This window comes from Schistocerca gregaria, chromosome X, assembly GCF_023897955.1.
Source record: "Schistocerca gregaria isolate iqSchGreg1 chromosome X, iqSchGreg1.2, whole genome shotgun sequence".
NCBI classification, from domain to species: Eukaryota; Metazoa; Arthropoda; class Insecta; order Orthoptera; family Acrididae; genus Schistocerca; species Schistocerca gregaria.
Window position 1 is genome coordinate 77,966,384 of NC_064931.1, and position 6,000 is coordinate 77,972,383.

A 6,000-nucleotide genomic window follows, 5' to 3' on the forward strand; every position below is an offset into this window, starting at 1 on the left:
AGCGGGAGCGATCTCACCGTAATATTCCTGTTGCAGCGGCGGTCTCCGACGGCGACGGCGCGGCTGTGCGGTTGGCGTGTGGTGTCTCGGAAAGAACACTTCTACAATACTCGGACAACAAACCGCTGTCCGTAAACTTCTCTATTTGCAACAATCTTCCCGGCAGCAAAGAGCTGGCGCGGTTAACGTCCTCTCAGAGCGAAAGACCAAGACGGGAGACGACTTGGCTAACGTCCTCTCAGTACGAGATTCCAGAACGGAAGACCTCTACAGAGAGTCGAGCAAGATCGCTCTTCATCTCTGTTTTCCTACCTCAACTTTTACCGAGCGAATCACATCACTAGAAGCTCTCAAAATAGCCAGTTTGCCAGTGCCGACCAATGTACGGCCTGGGAATAGAACTCACAACTAAACTCCGTCCACGCCGGCTTGGAAGAACCACAGCTGTGGGCAATAACACGTTTACTGGAATTTTTCTCCTAAGAGACCACTCGAGATTCTCCCGGCAAGATTCCCAGTCGTAGTGAACACAGAGTCCTGCACTGAAAGTTTTTGTTATTCGGAGCTCCTGGCCTGCCCCACGTGAGTTACTCGAAGGCGTAAAATTAGTGGGACATGGGCGAAAGCACGCACAGAAAAGCCCGTCCAGCTATCCACTGCTCTGTTTTGGTAAACACTTGAAGACCTGCAGCCGCACTTCCCTCAGAGGCTGGAGGCCACTGTGCCCTGTGTAAACGGATTACAGAACTTCCCCAGTTCACCATTTATGCCGTTAGGCTGTGGCCTTCGGCGGCCAGCTGGGGAGGTAGCCGAGATCTGTCTCGCATACTGCGTCTCCGCAAAATCTTATAATTACAAAATCGCGTGATTCTCGCTGTATTAGCTAGCCAGCGTGCCGATGCGTTTCCACATAGATTTCGTACACCTTAATTTAGAGTATTACTCCAAAAAACAACAACTGCTTCTCTACAATGCGATTGCGCCGCTGTCAGTCGTTTTTATTGACCTAAAGTGCTCGCAAAAGTGATTACAGTCACGTTAAATGGACTCATGTAAGGTGCAAGACCGTTGCCGCCTTATAATATCAAGAATGATTTGAAGTTAAAGCATGCAAAAACGTCATCAGACGAGTGTGAAACATGTCGAGTGCAAAAGCGAGAAGTATTTATTTCTGGATTAAAAAAAAAGTTTTAATAAGAGCTTGACACAATCCACCACATGTCATGATCTAGACTGCAATATCTCCCATCCACTTGGTAGGTCAATATGTCTTTGACAGTACTGTGAATCACATTGCGTATCTCACGATGTTGCGATTGGTTTATTCCGCATCAGAAAGATGTGAGACTGGTGTGTCGTGTATGGTTCCAGCAGGATAGAGCACCAGCCCGTTATGCTATTGCTGTTAAGAGAATATCTCAATCAGGTATTTCCTAATAAATGGACTGGACGTGGTTCTGTTCATTTGCCTGCACCTATGGGGTGGCCACTACGAATTCTTGATCTGTCATCTTGCGACATTGCACTATGGGACTTCATCACACACAAGGTAGCCACCACACGTTACCAGACATTTAACAAATTTATGGATGCTGTTCAATTGGTTCAGATGACTCTGAGCACTATGGGACTTAACATCTGAGGTCATCAGTCCCTTGAACTTAGAACTACTTAAACCTAACTAACCTAAGGACATCACACACATCCATGCCCAAGGCAAGATTAGAACCTGCGACCGTAGGAGTCGCACGGTTCCGGACTGAAGCGCCTAGAACCGCTCGTCCACCGCGGCCGGCTATGGATGCTGTTCTTCGTGCATTTACTGCCACGGAGCCAGCAATGCTGAGGGGAATTTTACATCGTGCATGAAGGAGAATCACACTCTGCTACGAAAATGATGGTGTACACACAGACACTACCTCTAAGTTGTCCTGTGCCATGAACCCACACGTTAATGCAATACGACCACCTATGAATATGTGTACACGCAATAGGGGGTAATGGGAGTCTGCAATCACTCTGTACACTAAATCATGCGAAACTCAACTAGAGGCCTACAGCACTTAACGGTCAGTGACATCAATAAGCGTCCTCCAACAGGACTCAACAGTGAACCAAACGCTGTTGACTGCTGGCTTGTCTTTCATGTTTTCAAATTACATACATTCTTTTCGCCTTCTACCAAAAATACTAGCGGCCCCTTTCCTCTCAGCGTCCTAGGCAAGGGCCTACCTGGCTTACGAGTGAATCCAGCTCTGCATACAGCTTTTTTGTTCTGTGGGTCAAATGTCTCAACCAGCACTTATTTAGCATGTTGCGTAAATAACGAGATAATCTGTAACGAAAAAGTATTATTCGTCAGTTCTTTGACGATTTTTATATTTGTAGCCCGAGCACATTCTTGAAGAAGTAGACTATAATGCTGCGTCATGTTTTAAAGAAATCCAGCATTTATATTTATACTGAAAATATGACAATCCGTCGCATATGCCATACACATACTTATAAATTAAATTCTCTTACCCATTATCTGAACATTCATTTTGCTCCTCGAAGTCTGGCCTTGCGGATTAGTAGCGACACACACGTAGCCTCCTTCATCAGCATGTTTCCGTACATCCTTGATAACGAGAGTTCCATTTGGAAATACTTGCTGACGATGATTTTCCGGCAGAACCTTACCTGAAAAAAAAGACAAGTATTGTACGTATTATCTCGTTTTACTGCATTTACTGATACCTGATACAGAAGTAACAGGAAAAAGAAAATCATTAATTACAGAGTCGGAATGGTTATCTGGTAGAACTTTAGCTGAAAAAAAAACAAAGACACTTCGCTATGAATTGCAAAATTCGATACAGTTATGCACAACAGTGTGAAAAAGGTGAGGAAGAAAGTTGCTTCCACGTGATGTCTCTCTGCCAAGCAACATATCTCGATGAAACTTGGACCATAGATAGAAAGAACCGATACAATATAGTACGGAAGGTAGTTGAGAGAAATACACAATGAAACGAAAAGAAATGACAATTTTATTCAGAGACAATAATAATTACGATGAAGTCACTAGGATTTATGACGAACCCCTGGGCATTACAAAAGGGCGCACATGGTTCTGAATCGGCTGTGTGACCACCACAGACAATAATGCATGCTCCGCAACGTGAGCCCATGCCGCCCACAAGGCTGGTAAGGAGTTGTGGATGGAGTTCCATTCCTGTGCCAGCGCCGTTGACAGGTGAATGGTCGTTGTTGAACGTGGACGCGCTGCAATGCGTCTCTCTAGCGCATTCCATACCGCTCGATGTGATTTAGGTTTTGGGACTGGGCACGCCAGTCCGTTCGCCAAATGTCCTCTCGTTCCGAGAGCTCCTCTACCTGCACTGTTCGGTACGGTCACGAATTCTCATCCATAAAAATGCAGTCAGTGCCGAAAGACGCACATGGGGAAGTAGTAAAGAGTCAAAATAATTTTGGTTGGTAGAGTGCACCGCATTCAAAGATTTGGAGGTCAGTACGTCCTTGCATGGTTATTAGTCCCCGCACCATGACACTTGAGCCACCAAAACGATTATGTTTCACAACCAGTTGAAAAATGCACCTATCAGAGCACGTAAAAGAGAATATGCTCCTGCTAATATGCTCCTGTTTAAAAGACTGACTGCAAAATGGGACACCAGCTTTCTCATTCTACGCCAGCCGCGGTGGTCTAGCGGTTCTAGGCGCTCAGTCAGGAACCGCGCGACTACTGCGGTCGCAGGTTCGAATCCTGCCTCGGGCATGGATGTGTGTGATGTCCTTAGGTTAGAGGTTTAAGTAGTTCTAAGTTCTAGGGGACTTATGACCACAGATGTTGAGTCCCATAGTGCTCAGAGCCATTTGAACCATTTTTTTCTCATTCTACCTTCCTCAGCACCTTTAAAAATCATTCAAAAAATTTAGGCATGAGATATTTGCGTTTTTTAACATGCAACTCACTTTTCCAGAATGAGATTTTCACTCTGCAGCGGAGTGTGCGCTGATATGAAACTTCCTGGCAGATTAAAACGGTGTGCCCGACCGAGACTCGAACTAGGGACCTTTTTGCCTTTCTAGGGCAGGTGCTGCCAGGAAGTTTCATATCAGCGCACACTCCGCTGCAGAGTGAAAATCTCATTCTGGAAACATCCCCCAGGCTGTGGCTAAGCCATGTCTCCGCAGTATCCTTTCTTTCAGGAGTGCTAGTTCTGCAAGGTTCGCAGGAGAGCTTCTGTAAAGTTTGGAAGGTAGGAGACGAGGTACTGGCAGAGGTAAAGCTGTGAGGATGGGGCGTGAGTCGTGCTTGGGTAGCTCAGTTGGTAGACCACTTACCCGCGAAAGGCAAATGTCCCGAGTTCGAGTCTCGGTCCGGCACACAGTTTTAATCTGCCAGGAAGTTTCGTATCAGCGCATACTCCGCTGTAGAGTGAAAACCCCATTCTGGAAACATCCCCCAGGCTGCGGCTAAGCCATGTCTCCGCAGTATCGTTTCTTTCAGGAGTGCTAGTTCTGCAAGGTTCGCAGGAGAGCTTCTGTAAAGTTTGGAAGGTAGGAGACGAGGTACTGGCAGAGGTAAAGCTGTGAGTACCCGGCGTGAGCCGTGCTTCGGTAGCTCAGATGGTAGAGCACCTGCCCGCGAAAGGCAAAGGTTCCGAGTTCGAGTCTCGGTCGGGCACACAGTTTTAATCTGCCAGGAAGTTTAAACTCACTTTTCATTCCCACAAGCTCACTTAACTGTAACTCGTTCACACCCACTACTCCATTACTGTAAGACGCTCATACTCTTCCATTGTCACTTGGCCACCCCCACTCACTCATTCAGCCCAATTCGTTGCCATAATCTCTTTATGTCTCTCTAACTGTCACAGTTCCCTGTCTCACAGCGACAATCTCTTTCATTCTGTCTTCTCTCACTGTCAGTGCCTGCCCCTTGTTTCTCTCTTACTTCAACTATCTCATTCATCCCTTCCCACTGCTGCTGTCTCGACTCACTGTCACTACCTCTCTTTTCCTCTTTCTCATTGTCATAGACTCTGTCTCTCATTTTTACTCGTTCTCACCCACTTCTACATTCTGTCTCTTGATTTCTCTTCCACTGGCACTGTCTCCTTCTGTCTTTTCCTAGCACTGTTCTATGACTGTCAAGTATATTCCACTGTCACTGCGTCCCTCTATTTCTCCCAGACTGGCCACCCGTCCTTCTATACCACAACCACTGTCTACTGTCTTCTAGTATTTATTACTTTCACGTCTGTTTCCCACTGTCACCGTCTCCTTCTCTCTCAGCATAAAAAAGGGCGAATATGTTCGCACGTCAAATCTTTTGGGAAAGTTTTTAAGGACACTGAGGCAGCTGGTACTCCACTTTTTTAGCCACAGTCTTTTTAACAGAAGCATACTACCCTTTCTTTTCTTTTCTTTTTTTCGTTTTTGGCTCGAATAGGAGCATTTTTCCGCTGGTTCCTTATGTTTCCCTGCCATAGCAGGGCATCTCACTCATATGAAAAGAACGTTACTGACCGGAAAAATTTAATCGTTTACTTACGTGAAATTGAACTGACGCAAAACGAATTTTTCACATCATTCCGAATTTTGTGTGTAAAAAATTTTGCTCGTGCTTCAGTATTACAACACAGCGTTCCCAGAGCACTTCTGATGATGATGGAGATGCTTTACAGCATATTTCTCTGCGCTACGTCACTTTATAAACTATCTTTTCGCCCCACGCCAGATTTTACATGCACATATAGGGTAACCTGTGTGTCTCGGAAACAGATACAGATACAATGAAAATTTTCAAGGTTGTCTAAGATCGGGATCTTAGCAATATGTCTCCACAATTTCAGTTATTTAGTGTGCGTAGACGTCTTGAAATCCGCGGCTCGGTTTCTATGCGAAAATGGTAAAAAGAAAATGTTGTCTGGGTTTTCTAAGGAACTGCCTATGAAGTAAAGGTGCCTCCAGAAGCCCCTTAAAGAGCAC